The sequence below is a fragment of the Zonotrichia albicollis genome, chromosome 10, assembly GCF_047830755.1.
Source record: "Zonotrichia albicollis isolate bZonAlb1 chromosome 10, bZonAlb1.hap1, whole genome shotgun sequence".
Taxonomy (NCBI): domain Eukaryota; kingdom Metazoa; phylum Chordata; class Aves; order Passeriformes; family Passerellidae; genus Zonotrichia; species Zonotrichia albicollis.
In genome coordinates this window covers 12,800,083-12,816,184 of record NC_133828.1, presented here as the reverse complement: position 1 = coordinate 12,816,184, position 16,102 = coordinate 12,800,083, and the positions used below count along the sequence as shown (strand labels likewise).

General features: G+C 43.9%; 1 protein-coding gene across 2 annotated transcripts in view; it reads right to left on the bottom strand.

Moving 5' to 3' along the window:
• The window catches only part of ERBB4 (erb-b2 receptor tyrosine kinase 4), a 579,112-nt gene that overhangs the window by 249,953 nt on the left and 313,057 nt on the right, over positions 1-16,102 (bottom strand). The gene's annotated exons all lie outside the window — the stretch shown is intronic.

The window sequence follows — 16,102 nt, the reverse complement described above, 5'->3', positions numbered from 1 at the left end:
GGAAAATGGTTAATACAATGCAATGGGATCTACCTGTGCAAAACCTGTTGCCATTTCTGATATGGGATATTTCCTGTTTACATATCACAGTTCCCATCCCTGGACATCCTGTCAAGAGTTCCTCCTGCTCTCAGACAGGTTTGCTGTTAGTCATTGTGGGTCCAAAGGTGGCCTGTTGTTGGGGAGCAGTGAAGCAGGATGGAAGGAGCCTGAGAGTCCTTGCTGCAGCACAGGGAAGCCATGGGAGGCCTAAGGAAGTGCCACTCACTCAGAGAGGAGGGAAAATGCTTGACTGCTTTCAGGGAAGGAGGAGGAATGAATGAGGATCCCCCAGTCTGCTGCAATTCTGAATGACAGGTCTTAATAACTCCACATCTCCTAGCCAGAGTCCACTGGACATAGCAATTCCCTCTGGCCTGAATTTCTATGAAGTCCAAATTCTGACTAACAGTGGCTGAATTATGAACTCACCATTTATGGATACTTGGTCATGATTCTCTTGATGGAAAAGAATCTAAGAAATATTTACATGTTTTGAATAAATCAGTTATAAAAAGAGATTTTATAGAGCACTGCATTAAAGCAGATGGGCACAGTGGAATAAGCTTCCAGCCTTAATTAGTAAGGAAAACAGTGACCTTTTTTCAATTTAAAAAGTATATACAGTAATAATTTACAGGACACAGAACACCCTGTGGCCTCAGTAAACTCCAGGTCTGGCTGACTGTGAACCACCAGTTCAGTATGTCTTGCTAATGCCCAGAGTATGCTTTTAATATGCTAAATGTATCCCTAAAAGGATACTAAAAGCCTTGCATTAGCATATTCTGGATGATCTTTGAATATAGGAGCAGTGCAAGAGAGGCAGAGATTCACTGTCATGGCCTAATTAAAAACAGATAGTGTAGCATACTGACCTAACAAAAGTAATTTTTTCATCTCAACTTACTTCTGTCCTTGTTTAGTCCTTTGGCTGGAGCCAGCAAAGAGCTGAATTGAACTCCCTTTAACAGTCTTTGGGGTGCTTGTTTTTCATCTCAAACTACATACTTGGCTAAAAATTCCTTCAGGCTCTATCTATCTATCTATCTATCTATCTATCTATCTATCTATCTATCTATCATGAAATAAGTAAATTATTACATAATTTATACCTTTCTACTTCTACAATTAGAATTTTTAAGTACTTTTTCTCTCCATTTTTCTTTTGTACTTTTTCAACACGCAGCCATCCACTCTCGTCTTCGTTTCACACCTGTGGTTTAAATTCGTGCCCTCAAGAGAGCCCTGGCAGGGTTTTGTATTTTGTTTTTCCTACACAGAGCCTCAATGCAGAGGTGTATTACACTCATAGATGTCTTATCAGTCTCTGGCACTTCCCATAACCTTGTTTTGAAGTTCAGTTCCTTTGAAGGTCAGTCTTTTCACTTGTATCTAGTGACTTAAAAAAAACCCACTGGGATGAATTCTGACAGGAAACATAAGGGAAAAAACACACTGTCACAATCTCATCATTAAATTGCCATTAAATACTAGTCTGCTTAATCAAAAGCAAGTCACCACTTTGCAAAGTGACTTCTTTGCCTTCCTGCTAAGAACAGGAAACCTGGTGTGTCCCATGAGGTGTGCAATTCAGGTCTGGCTCTACCTCCTGAACTGCTCACAAGCTGCTGCCACTGTGGTGTTGCCTTTCAGGGATATTCTAGAACAGATCTCAGGATTCTCACGTATCAGAGCTGGCTGAGAATGAAATGTTCCCTTCACAGCTCTGAACTATCAGACACAGAAATCACAGGCAGCTATAATCTTCAACCCCTGGCACAGAAAACCACATTTTCAATTCCTGCTTAAAGTACTACTTCTTGCTCTTATACCAGAAATGTCTCTGGCAAATGACAGTGGCTTGCCTACACTGAGCTGCTTTCTATTCTATTTTAAAATAATAATTTTCCAGTCTCCAGTGAGAAAATAACACCTTAAAGGGCTCTATCCTGGCCAAGCAAGGCAAAATGTACATTGGATTCAGCAAGTCAAGAATGCACCTGTAATATTCAGGTTTATATTTTGCCTGGGGAAGTAACTATGGATGGGTACCTCAGGTTTTTTTTGTAGCCTGAAGCCTGAAGAGCTGCCAGGCTCCCTGAATGCTGTACAAGCACACCCTTCAGTCCCAGTAACAGTGCTCCAGTTACACTCGAGCACCTTCCCGTACTTACACGGTTTTACAGAGACAGCTGATTCCACTTTCAGACTCAACCCCAAACCTAACCCAGCCTTGCAGGCATAAAAATCCCTCTGGGTTGCCTAAAATCACAGGTCCAGAGCTCAGCTTCCTGGGCACAGTGTGACACAGACACAGGGATAAAGAAGACAAGCAGTGTGGCTCTTCCCTCCATGGTAGGCAGTTATTCCAAGCACTGTGCAGATGCACTGCCCAGCACAGGCTCTGACCAAGGAACCCAAGCCTTTGCTGACTTACACATTTTCCAGAGGCTATTTTTGATTCTGGCACATAATGCAGCAGCACTCAACATGAAATACAAAGAATACCTCAATACATGTGATGAGGAATAGGCAAGGCAGATGCATTTTCTGCAAATGCCACCCACTCCCCAAAGAGTGAACTGCTTTGAAGCAGGGGAGAAAGCTGGGAAAGTTATAATTCTGGAGATTCTTTTCCCCTTCTCCCCAGCATAAAGAGTGTGGCCTGGCTGGTTTGAACTTATCAGGACCTGCCACTGAAGTACACAGCTGCTGTTCACACTAGAATTGCCAGATAAGTGATTAGGCTCAGCACGAGTGATAAGATGGGGACACAAACTATGAGATGCACACTCCATGGTGGCAGGGATGCCCACACGGCAGGACCATGCTGGATCGGCTCCAGCTGGCCTTGGGGGAACTCCCTGTCCTGGCCTGCACAGCCCTTGGGTTTTGGGAGTGTGGGTTTGTGCTGTCCCCTCCTGGGCCACTGTGGTGGAGCTGCCTGTGCTCAGGCAGGGGCTGCTCTCACCTGCCCCGAGATCACCGAGCTGAGGCAGCCACAAGTGTCCTTGGGCTCAAAGTGATCTCCAAACAAAAGGCCTGTGAAGAGTGGGAATTCCTGAAAAAGGCTCTTCTCTTTGCTTCGAGTTCCTGTTAAGTGGTGTCTATTTCTGGACAGATTACAAACACTGAAGACAGTTGTTACCACATTTAAAAATAGCCCTGGAGGAAGGCTTAACTGTTCCCTGACCAGCAGCAAACTGGAACTGCTATTCCTAGATCAAAAAGGCAATTATTTAGCAAATCCTAAAAAGGAAAGAAAGGATCAGGAATATCTCCACGTGGCATGGCTTCAGAAGTGTCACCCCCACCCAGCCCTGAGTCTGCACCCAAGTAACTATTCCCAGCATTAGAGTCTGGGAATTAAATCCTTCATTTAATTTATTACAATGCTGTAGTAACACCGATTGCAGTGGTTCCCCACTCACTTATGAACCTGTGAGAGCAGCAGGAAAATGTCCTTGTGTTTGAAGCCTACAGGGATTCCCACTCACCCTGTATTGAACTTTGCAGCTCGTTTAAGCTGTGGCTCACACACCAGGCATTTGTTTGCAATCCCTGTTTACAAGCAGAAGGCGTTACCTGCTTTAAAATCTAACGCTCAGTGGAGCTGCTCCACAGCGAATTCAGCAAGGGCAGCACCCTGACCAAGGGTTTGTGCACACACGTTGTGATAGCACCACTGAGGTGTGGATCTAAGGTGGTGCAGTCAGACCACAGCAGCATCTCTAGGAATGTTCTTACACAGGTCCAGATGCAGCGCCTCTCACTGCATGCTTCAGAAAGCAGGGAAAGTTTTCATCTGTTCAAGAAACTCTCCTATGCTGGTACGAGCCTTACACAAATCTACTTTCAATGACTGAAAAGTTTATCCAAGTCATGCTGGCTGCTGTTCTGAGAAATTTCACTTCCGAGCTCAGTGTCAGGTGCGGGGATCACTTTCCCGCAGAGCTGCTCTGTGTGTACAGTTACACACACAAGTGCATCCTCCCAAGGTGGGAACCAAAAGGAAGCATTTCCCAGCCTCACGCCCTCGGAATTCCTGTCACTCACATGGTGCCAAGCAGCTAAACCCAACTCCCTTCAGCCTGTAGTGAGAGCAACCCTAGCCTGTGACTACAACACTGCATCTTCTCTGCCTTTTCATATTAAATATAAAGGAACTGTATGCTTAGGGAGTATTTAAAATGCCTTTCCAGGAATAGTCTCAAAGAAGTGCCTCCCTTCCTATGATCACATTTTACAAAGGCCTTTTTGAACTGTGGGGTTTACAGCCTTAGCCCTGCCTATAACACCAGGGGAGGCACAGCTTCATGGCATGTGTAGAGCCACATGCATTCCCAGGCACATCCCACCCTACAGCTCCCACCTGGCCCTGCACAGCACCTGGAAAAACAGGGGGAGCAGCTTCCTCACTGGAGATTTGATGAGAAATATAGCAGCAAGGAAAAGTGGTGAGTGCACCAGGGAGCTGTGGGGCACTTCAGCCGTGGAAACTTCAGGTAGACACCCTTTCTGAACAGGTCTTTATCTTGGATGCAATATACCTGTGGCTTTCAGTAAACTTCCAGGGGTTGTACTACATATAAAGCATATGTATGATGGCTACACTTTTTAAAATTCAAGTATGATCAATAAGGAAAAGAGTTTTAAAGCAAACCCCGTGCCTTTAGGTTGTGTGTGTGCAGATACACAGACACATATCTTTCCTTTGGGCAAATGCTCATCTAACCTGATTCATGCTGTAATAATGTGCTATTTTCTTGGAGTCAAGCACTGAAGGATGTGATTTGCATAAGGAAATCTCTCATCTTCACTTTAAATCCTTTTTTTTTTTTTTTGTCATGGGAAATGTAAAACAATTTAAAAATTAAAATATATCATAGACTAATGACAGAAGATCTCATCCAAAACCAGTGTAAAAAGCCAACAAGTGTAAAAAGCCAATAATTTTATTTTGGCTTTATTTCAAACATGAGACTGATTGAGGACAAACTGCCTTGCCACAAACAAAGGAGCAGAGGGCAGGGCAGCACTGGGGCAACAAGCCCAGCCCAGGTCTCATGGAAGGAGTTGCCAACTGGATTCAGGCAATTCCTGCTGGCAAGGGAGCAGGATCCTGACTCACAACCTGCCACAGCTCAAACAGGTTTCTCCAAAGGAAAGCAATGTAAGCACAGCAACCTGTAAGGAGCTCATCTGTAAGTGAGGACAGAGTCCCAAAGACTGTAGGAACATAAAGAACCCTATAAAAGCAGGGGGAAGTTTAAAGCAATAGGTGCAAAGAATCTTGAAAGCAAGGAAGTCCTTTGAACACAGAAGTGCTGTGGGCAACCAGATACAGATTCACTACACTAAACACAGAAACAGCCTGTCTTCAGTATCAGAAAAAAACCACATCTCTGACCCCAGAACACCCTCTTTCCTCTCTAGATTCACATGATGCCAGGCTGGAAGCATGCAAGCAGTCTGCTTTATCCCAGGTGAAAGCTGAAAAGCAAGCTCTTCTTGAACATGAATTCTGTACTCAGTAGTGATAACAGAATACTGGGGTGTAACTCAATTCCTCATCCTAGAAAAACTGTCAGGGACTGCCACTGCCTTCCTCCTCCCACAGCCAGGACAAACTCTACTCCAGGAGATGAGGAGTGAGGAGCTGCCTTTCCAGAGAAGAGGAGGAAAGGGAAATGATAAGGACAGAGCTACAGGTGTCTGGAACTGCAATACAAGCAAGAGACTTGAATTTCTTCTGAGCAGCTTCAGTGCTATTCTGGGACAGAGTGAACTGCTGGGTGCTGGTGACATGCAGGAAATGACTCCATAGCAGTAATCTGAGCAATCCCTGTTTGAGCAGGGATGCCACTTTTGTCCCTCTTTTGAAGATAAGTCCAAACTCTCAGATACCAGCATCAAAATACATTAGGCAAGGCCACAAGGCAGCACTGGACTGAACTAGTTTGGGGCCATTTGTGAATTTGTAATCCCTTTGAGAGTACAGTATTTATTATTTTCATGCTTCTTTGGTAATTGTTAATTAACATGCTTACAGGAACAGGCATGGCAGGATGAGTGCCATAAAGGAAACATGCCCCTGTCATTAAATACTTGCCCTGCAGGAGGGTGGGCAGCGCCCACAAGAGGCTGGTACCCTCTCTTCTTAGGTACCTCCCAGAAAAGTTGCTTTTAGTGACTAAATTTATTCCACTGGCCAAACAAGGGTGGAGACACAATAAAGAGGGGCAACTTGCCAAAGGTCATTCAGGAATGGGGTGCCTGTACCTGCAGCCACATTTCCTGGGCCTCAGGCCAGTGTCTGCCACCTGGAAGATGCTCCCTGCCACATCTGATCCCTACAACCCTCTGCACAATTTTTGACTGCAGGAGAGATGAACAGGCACAGCCTATTCTGAAGTGGCTATGAGCATATATCGAGGCTTATTGAGGCATAAATCCAGGAAGCCATGTGCTCAGGTGATTTCCAAGTTCACCTAAGCTTTATGAAACCTATTTTTTAGCCAAACAACTGTAAATGAGCAGTGTCTGGTGACATTTTATTACATTTTCCCTTATTATGCCTTAGTGGTAAATTGTTCTCGCCAATCAGTGTCGCAGTATCAGAGAGACTCTTACAGAGAGTCACCTAAAGAAAGCAGAGAAAAGATATTTGGCTGTCTGTCTCTGCAAAATGGGCTTCTTTTCATTTTTCAGTGCAGGTCAGAGTTCTGATTAAAATAATAAACCAACACAATGATCAATTAAGAGAGTGGAAAAGCAGATATGCTGTCAAGACTAGCAACCATCCTATAGGAATAAATCAAAGTAACAGCAGCACTAATTAAGGAACAGTTTACACTCAATGTTACACCAAGCACTGTTGAGAATCATGTTTTACAGTGATGCTATTAAACATATTTACATCACAATGATGAGGAAGAGCACACCATCAAGGATTTTTCTTTTCCAACTACATTCAAAATAATGTGAATATTTGATATATTAATTTACAATTACCTCACTATGACAGCAGAGTATCCACCCATGGAAACACCCATTTTTTAATGGTGCTATTAATGAACAGAACATTCATAAAGTTTTCAAAGGCTGATGAAGAAAACAGGAGTATAAAACCACCTCCCCTTCCCATACATTTTGGTTAAGACTGTTGTAAGTGCAACTGACTGAGAGCCAGTCAGAGGAACACACCTTTTATTTCCATTTCTAAGAGATTATCAAGGGCTCACCCACTCTGCCATTTGGGATTTCTGTGGGTTTGCTTGAAGAACACAGGAACCTCTTGTTGTGCCCTCCTTCTCTATCACACATCACTTATGAGCTGGCAGGCCCCGTTCACCATTTGGAAAGCAGGCCTGGCCTGAGGGTGGCAGCTCATTAAATGCTGTTCCTCGGGGCTAATAAACTCCCATTAGCTGAATCCTACATTGCAAGTGACTGGCAAAGCTCAGACCTCCCTGCTGCATTCCCTGGCCACCACACAGCACGGTGCGCTCCAGCAATTCACAGGGAAACTCATGCAAATTCTGCTGATATTTGATATAGAGCTGTGTTGCCTCAGAGTGGTTGTCACAACCATGTTTGCTGACAATAAAGAGTTCCTAGGCAAGTGAATGAGGCAGCCTGCAGTCTTGTTTTTTATTACATTGCAATGGTAGGGACTCCCAACTCTGAATATTCATGCTGGGGAATTGGGCCCTAATTTTCAGATGCCAACAATAGCTGACATTTGCTGTTACTGGCTTTTGGTAGAGCTTTAGGTTGTATGAGAAATAAAAAGCTAGACATATAAACCTTCTCTAAAGTAGCAACTGGAAGGAAGGCTCTTAAAAAGGGCACATTTAAGCATCAAAATGAAAGACATTCAAACAACTGCATACTTGGAAGGTTTAGAAGCAGACAAAACACTCTAGCCCTAATTCTGCAAATGTTTATACATATGCTTCTCTAACTGGGAGATCTGTATTTCAGTAATTTACTAATTACTGGTTTATGTCAGTGCTTCACTTGCAGCATTTTTCTAAACTCCAGGCTCAAAGCCTGTTGAAATACTCCTAAGCAAATAACAAAGCAAGGGTAAGCTTGATACTCTGGGGATGGGTCTGTGCCCTGTGAATGAATCTAAAGGTTCACCTTCCTCCAGCTTGTCTTTGTTAAATGTTTTTAAAAGCCTCACTCATTGTTTTCAACAAACTGTTGAGAAATATGAACAGATTTGATGCCTGAAACGTCCATCTGGGACAGAGTGACTAGGGAGGAGGATGGCACACAGAGCTGCAGTTCCTTACAGTGCTCAGAAGCACACAGGGAGGAGAATTCCTGGGAGAGGGACTTTCCCAGCTCTCCAGAACATCTGGGAGAACAGAATCACTGAGGGGCTGCCCCAGAGTGAGCACACACAGTGCCTGCACTGAGCCTTGATCTGTTTGTGTCAGTCACTACATGACAGTGCCACAGCCATGGAGTAGCAGAAGGCAGCACAGACCTTGAAAAGCCCAGAAGAAAACCCACAAAAGGCACAAAGTCTGCTGTACATTTTAAGTGCTCCATCAGTTCACTGAATTGTATGCTAAAATATCATTCATTACCAATAGCCAAACAGCTATTAAAAGTAGGAGACTGAAGCTTTTCTTAAAGCAGGCTCTTGGAAGTCTATCCTACCCCATCTTGTTCTTCTCCCTGGTCCTCAATAACTAGTTCTGAGCACAGTCCTGCTTTGCAGAGCTTGTTGCTCTGGTGTTAGCCCAGAGTCATCCATCTGTGGCTTTCAGGTGCTCTGTGATTTTTAAATGTAATCATGGAGTCCTTTCTGGTATTCCTGTGTTGCTAAGGAATGTGTAGCTCCTATCCCAGGCTGAAGTTCCTCACCACAATCCTCTATTCCCTTGGATGAACACATTAATTAAAATGTCACAGTGCCATTTCTTTCTACATGAGACCATGGGCTTTTCATTTTAAGAATGCAGCAACAAGGTGGGAGAAATGCACAAGTGGGCTGTGGGAAGGTAAGAGCATTACTAATTACATCTTCCACCTGCCTGCAGTCCTGAGATACTAATGAAATGTAAGAGTGAGATCCAAGGCAAGCAACAGGCTGCAAATGGGATCCTGGGCACTTCCCAGCTCCCACAGAAGCAGCCTGGAAGATTTCAATAGCTGTTCATGCTTTGCAGCTCTCAGTCACAAGGCTTGGACAAAAGACAAAAATTGATTTAACAGACAGTGAATGTAATGCTCTGCAAGTAGCTTAGACTGCACCAATTAATCAATTACCCAAGTACGTTCCACTTTAATACATTCATTACCATTCCAATCTTTAATCAACTGCTTGTTCCACATACAATGAGGCTCCTGCATTTCTGTGTAAGGAACAATATTCACTTTACAACAGAAAAACACCACTGCCAGCGCAAAACGTGAAAAATCAGAAGTGTGTTTATGGCTGTGTGATGTGAACAATCTTGTAACTGGCTTACAGGCTGTGCTGGCACTTGCTGTGGCTTTGTTTGATATACCCACTAAAAATATTTATTGGAGATTAGGAGCAGGAACTGATCTGAAGGATGTTTTTGCCTTCATGTCTGGGTTTGGCACGTGCCACTCAAACTGCTGCAACCAGCTACTGCATTTCCTAGAGTCAGGAGCTTTCCAAGCTGTGATTTATTTTTTTTTTTAACTTCTTTAAAAGCAGAAATAAACTTAGAAAACTGTGCAGCACCTCCAAGCCTTCAGTTGTTTTGCTTCCCTTGCTCCAGCTCAGGGCAACTCCATTGCCAAATGGCTCCTTAAAACTGCAAAACCTCTTCCCTGACTTCAACTGGTGTCAGAGTACATCCACAACAATTCTGTTGGTAATTTTTTTATTTACCTGATGTATAAAATGGACTAGCTGGATGTGACTACTGCAAGTCTATCAGTCCCTTTGACAGTACAGAAATGTCACCTATTTGTTCCCATAGGGGAGAGTTTCTGCCAGAAATCGTTCTGAACCCCCCTCACCAGTCAGGAGCTCAGGAAGGTCTTTCTGTAAAGCCCCCTCTTCATCAGTGAGGAGTCCTGGTGACAGGGGTGGGAGAGGAAAAGGGAGATCTCTGATTGAAGGTAAAAGTGGATCAAAAATTATCTGCAGGAGTGAGAAAAATGTTTGTTGATAACAAGTGCAGTGTTTGATGTGCAGACGTACTTCACTATCTAGCCTTTCATCAAGAGCCAGAGGATTTATCCTTCAGGCATGAGAGATGGAACAGCTTAAAATGGTTAGTGACCACAGAAAGGATTAGCACATTATTATCTTTCTAATCCACAGCATTTACTTTTTTGGGATTTATTTGAGCTAATACAAAAGTGATTAGTGTTCTGGTTTTGCCAAAGTAAGAGGTTGTTTATGACTCCATTCCCACACATGGCCTGTAATAAACAGATAGTGCTGCCTGGAAAGTGGCCAGCAGCAGAAAGTTTCATCTTCTACACTGCATTCACAGAAATAGAAATTACTTCTACATTTGTCAGTAAGTCCCAATGAGGACCTTCTAAAAGTAAAGCAAAAGTATGTTACACTATCCCACCCTGCAAGCACACAATAAAAGGGTGGTGCGAAAGTTCTTCAGCTTTTTTGCATTTGCTAGACATGCTTTTTTGCATGTGCTATTTTTACAGAAGTGGGATAAAGCAGCCCCCAGCATTCCAGAATCTCAGCCAGCCCACGAGACATCATGACTAAAAAATGTTGAGATGTTAAAAATAATCGATGTTATTTTTTTGTATGTGTGGTCCATCTTATCAGAATTTAGGATTCATATTTTTCACTTCTGCTCTGCCTTTGTGATGTCTGGAAATGGATTTATTTGGTTTGAAATGGAAGCTGAAATTCTCAGGCCATCCCAAAATCTGAGTATCTAAGGTTTTCAGAAGAATCCTCAAACTGACTTTGACAAACCTGCCTATGCAACTTAAGCTGCTCAATCTCTTTTCAGAATAGCACAGGAACCTGAGACTCCAGGATTGTGGCCTGCCCTTTCCAAACTGGATTTACGTTCCTAGTCCATACCAGTTTAAAAAGTTCTTAGATGGCTAACTCCAACTAATGTGAGTTACATGCTTCTCTATTTTTAAATATGTGGCCATCACCACCTTTTGAAAGCAGGGGTTATTATTTTAGATCTTTGGCTATAGTAAGTGACCCTTAAAATATTGCTACAAGAATAAAACTGGTAAGCTGAAGGGACAGACAGACATATGCAGAGAAGCAACAAAGCAGAAAACTTTCTTTTTCCCATCTTGTTCCTTTGCAATGAGTATCTCTACTAAATCTCTCCAGCATGCAGATGCTCCTTTAGGAATAAAGGTGCTAAAATGGAAGGAGAAGAAATCTAGCTGTGAATTGATTCCTTTAGTTCTTCGCTCACTGTGAGGAGAGCTTTCTTTTCTACTCCTTGGTTTGGACAGCAGCTCAAATGTGCATTGCTGCAAGGCTCTGGATCAGCTCAGGGTTTTTCAGGATTCTGTTTTCCGTTAAAGGTCACTCCTGAGTTGCAATCATGGTGTCTCCAGTGGATGTTCTGGGCTGGCTTCAGGCCACTCAGCATGTGACCAGCATGACTCTGGTAGCATGGGGAACGTTCCTGGCCTGCAGCCCAAATGTTTGCTCAGTGCCTGGGGAAGCCTTTGTGGCCCGTGCCAGGTTCCTCACTCCATCTCCAAGGGCAGCTGGGATTTCCATCCCTGGGCTGTGTGCACAAGGCAGAGCTCACAGCCACCCTGCACCCACAGGCTGCAGAATTACCAAATTCTTCATGAGCTGAGTTTGCCATTTTCCCTCTGCCAGTTCACCCCACCATGTCAGAGGGGCTAGAAAATGCTGGAGCTGCTCCTGTACATCTGCATGTCACAAAAGTTAGAAAGAATTTAAACTGTAGTTTAAATTACTTGTCAGTCTCCTTCCATTCCCTGTATTCACTTCATACCCACATCTTTGTTTCCCATTAGGATTGCTTCTTGCAGAGCAAGGCTTTTAAAACAATACTGGGAAAACTCCCACAAGGATTCAGGTAATATACTTCCCAATCACACGGCAGACAGGTGGAAAACATGAAAGGAAAACAGTCAATAGCTGCTTGCTATCTCACCCCCTCTGAACTGCAAAAATTTCTTAGGGAGCTGTGAATTACTCCCCTATTGTTCTTGCTACATTATTATTTTGAAGTGGCTCATGCCTGTGCTATTTGGCTGGCTGCTTTGTTTGCCTTATCAGTTTGCTGGGTGATGTATAATTAAAAAAGCCCTGTTTTACCACCTCACTCACAGATCCCTTTAGATAATACACCAAGTGTGCCTAGTAAGTAAAACACAATGTGAACTTCAAACCGCTGCAGCTTCCTTGTGCATTTATTGAAACCCTCCCTTCTGGGATCTACGTCTCCCCTTCAAAATGGGCCTGTGCTACAAAAGCCACTGTTTGTTTCCTGGTGACATCTGCGAGTATGACAGTGTGTTGACACAAGAAACAGCCTCTGGTGGCAGGAGAGGCTGGACAATCCTCCCCAGCTGCTCAGCATCCACCATTCCTGACAAAATCTCCCAGGAGGTACTTGGAGATACACCTGGAGATGGCAGTTGCAGATTAGAGCCAGACAATACCTTTCTCAGTGCCAGGCACATAACTTTGTCACAGAGAACAAACCCAGCACCTCCTTCAGCCCCAGCCAATGCCACCTGCAGCCCTTTCTCCTCCCACCTCTTCTTCAGAGTCTCAGTCTATGTGACACGTTTATGCCACCTCTGTTCTCTCTAACACAGCCTTTCTTTTTCCATCACTGAATCCTCAGCTCCTGTCCAGGCTCTTCTCATGTCTTGATGACAGCACCTCTCCTTTAAGAAGTAATTTCTCCCTTCTCTGTTTCCTTCTGAATTCCACTGTGTGACTACTTCCCTAGCTCACCACTCAAAACAATCTTTTTTCTTCTCCCTGCATCTCCTGTCTTCTCATCACATCAAATAAAAGCAAATTTTATTCACTTTCAGGATCTTCCAGAGCCCATCATTCTCTCATAAACTATTTATGCCTTTTCCCACCTTCAATAGGGCCGTCATGCCACCTTTCATCAAACACCAGATACATTTTCAAACATCTTTTGTTCTTTCTTCCACGGTGTAGCTCAAAGATGCGGACATGCAGCAAGTTATCGCATTGACCTTTCCAATCCTTCCCCTCAAACCCCCTTTCCCTTCAAACAGAAATGAAACTTGGCTGTCTTGGGAACTCTGGATGTGCAGAACTGCTCCAGGAGAAGCTGCTCTGGCTCCCTGTCCTTGCTTTACCCACCTCCCTGGCTCCACTGGTGGCCTCCTGTCTTGGTCACATTGAGCTATTTGGCACAGGGGCAGGTTTTTTTTCAGTCTTCTCCTATGAGTTTCTGAGCTACAACTGGAAAGTGCTGCTTACAGATGAGTCTGCTGTAAACTGCTGACCCTTATGTTCTAGGAAGGAGTAGCTCAGGTCTATACATTACCATTTACACAAGTTTAGATTTACTTGCAAAACCGTGACCTGAAACAGGAACACAGCCCCTACTTCTCAAGTGTCAATGCAGAAACACTTTTCATAACAAGTAAAAGAAAGCTCACTGTTTATTGAGGAGATTTTGTTGCTGCTGTTTAATACTGTCTCACCATCTAAGCCTTGCTAATAGGTCCAGTAATCCTATGTAAAAATCAGGCAAACCACATTTCTGTAATCCACTTAGGGTGCAAAGAGCCTATACAGCATCAGCTATCAGTTCAAATGCTGAGTGACAATTTCTGAACAAATAACTCACAGAATCTGTGGTAACTGGCACACCTGAACCATATCCCATATCCTGTCTTTGTGTGGAATAAAGGGAAACCTCACTGCCATGCTCAGCAGGATGGTGGGTTAGGCTTCAATTCCTTTCCACACCGTCAAGTGAAGCAGAGGTTTGGCGACAAGTGTCAGCTTGGGCACTTCAGATTAGCTCTAGGTGGCTGAGATAAAAAGAGCCTGTCAGCTTAGTGGATGAAGGGACTCTGGTATGAGGCACAAAGAGACACCAAGATTAGCCAAAGATGAGAGGCACTGTCTGAAAATGGAAAGAAACCTTTGCTGGAGGGCTCCTAGATGTTGTTTGGCTGGGGGGCATTAGGCAGGGCAGTAGAGAACTAGGTCTGCAAGCCTTTTGTTTCTCTTTCCTTCTCCAGACACCAGGGGACAGAATATGTTGGGAAAAAAAAGGATTAAACAGTCTTTTTCAAACAGCTGCCTTGCAGAAGGAAGGCTGCTACTGTCACCTCAAAGTCAAATTTGGGGGCACAGCGAGTAGGGCACCCCAGCATCAGAGTTAACAGGGCAAAGACACCTTTTCCCCCAAGGTGTCACACTGCTCTTGCCCAAACCAGTAGCAACAAATAAGAAAGGCCTATTCTGCACACACACAGCTTGCACTGGTTTAACTGCAATCAGTTTTGAAGTCAAGTCAGTTTGCCAGGTATGAAATCCCAAGAGAATGTACTTAACTTAGTGCACAGACATCAATTTAGCTCATCTGAGTTACTGAAGTAGGCTAAATCAATACAAGGCACTTGTAAATGGATTTAAAAGAACATTCATGTGGGGTTTGTTTCAATTTAACAAGTCACATTAAGGAGCAATTTTATTTAAACCCAAGCAAGGTTTCTTTGTTGGCTATCCTTGAACCCTAGATTACCACTCTAATTACCCACCTAAGAAAGCAGAGAGCAAAGCAACCCTTCCCTGTGTCTCTGAGAGAAACCCCCTGAGCAGACAAACACACAGGCAGCACTGCCACTTCATCCTCAGAAACAAAGCAGTAAGGTTGGATAGGCCCACTGACAAAACTGTTTTTTCTATTTATACCAGAGGGTAAATTAGCAGATTAATATTTACTTCCAGCCACTACTACCAGCCTGAAGGGGAAATGGAGCAGAATGAGGCCAGCAGAGGTCATAGCTCATTCAACCCATCAGTGTCATCAAATTTGCTCAGCAGAGCTTTGATTCCTTTTCCAAATTTCAAGGCTGGTTTGTGGCAAGGCATTTCTCTAGAAAGGGAGAAATAGAAGGCTTAAAACTAAGGCCATGTTAACATATTAATAAATCTCTCAACTAGCAAAACTATTATCTTTATTTGGGCAGCTGAATGCTTCTGAATGTTAAATCAAAACCACTATCTCTGATAGTCTTGTTCCTGGATGAGGTGGGGGCTGCAGGGACGACAAGCTGTCACAGGGCTAACTGCAGAGCCCATGGGATTAAGCTGTTATGCATTCAAAGCCATTAAAATATCCCTCTCAGCTCTTCTGTGACACACAAAGAGGAGGATGCTGCCCTTGCAACCTCACCCTGTGCATGCTTGAGCTCTGTGCCTGCTTTTAAGGCATCAAACCTCACTCACAGACCAGCACTCTGTAAAGCAGGAGAATCTCTGAGCCTGGCTGTTGCTGAAGTGTTTCAGGACTGCCACCCTACACCTGGATCAGCACTTCAGACAGCACCTCACTGGGAGCAAATACCAGCCTGTGGGATGGGGGCTTTGACATCCAGCTCAAGAGTGCTATGGTGGGGGGAATTAAATAAATTAGGGAACATGGTATCACCATTGCACCATACAATTAATTCCTGCTTGGTCATGGTGAGACTGGCAGGACATAGCCATGCTATTGATACTCCAGGCTTTGGGTGTCCTGCCAATGCCAATCAATGCCCAGCTCTCCCAAATCACAGCTTGTACTCATTGATTCAACATGAAGGAAAATCTTTTAGCAGCCCTTGTGGGCCCCTTCCACAGCCTAGGACACATTCAGCTGTGTCCAGCCCCTTCCCCACTGACCATGTTTGGGACAGGGTGCTTTGCCTTCATCCTCCCTGTATTTGCTTTGCCCTTTTCTGCACTATGACTTTTTGTTGTTATTATTAATGCTTGACTCACCTCCACATTACATTTTTTTATTAGTGTTTGCAGCACTGTGCTCAGGATAATGGATCTTTAACTGGCTGAGGTTTGTAAAGAATA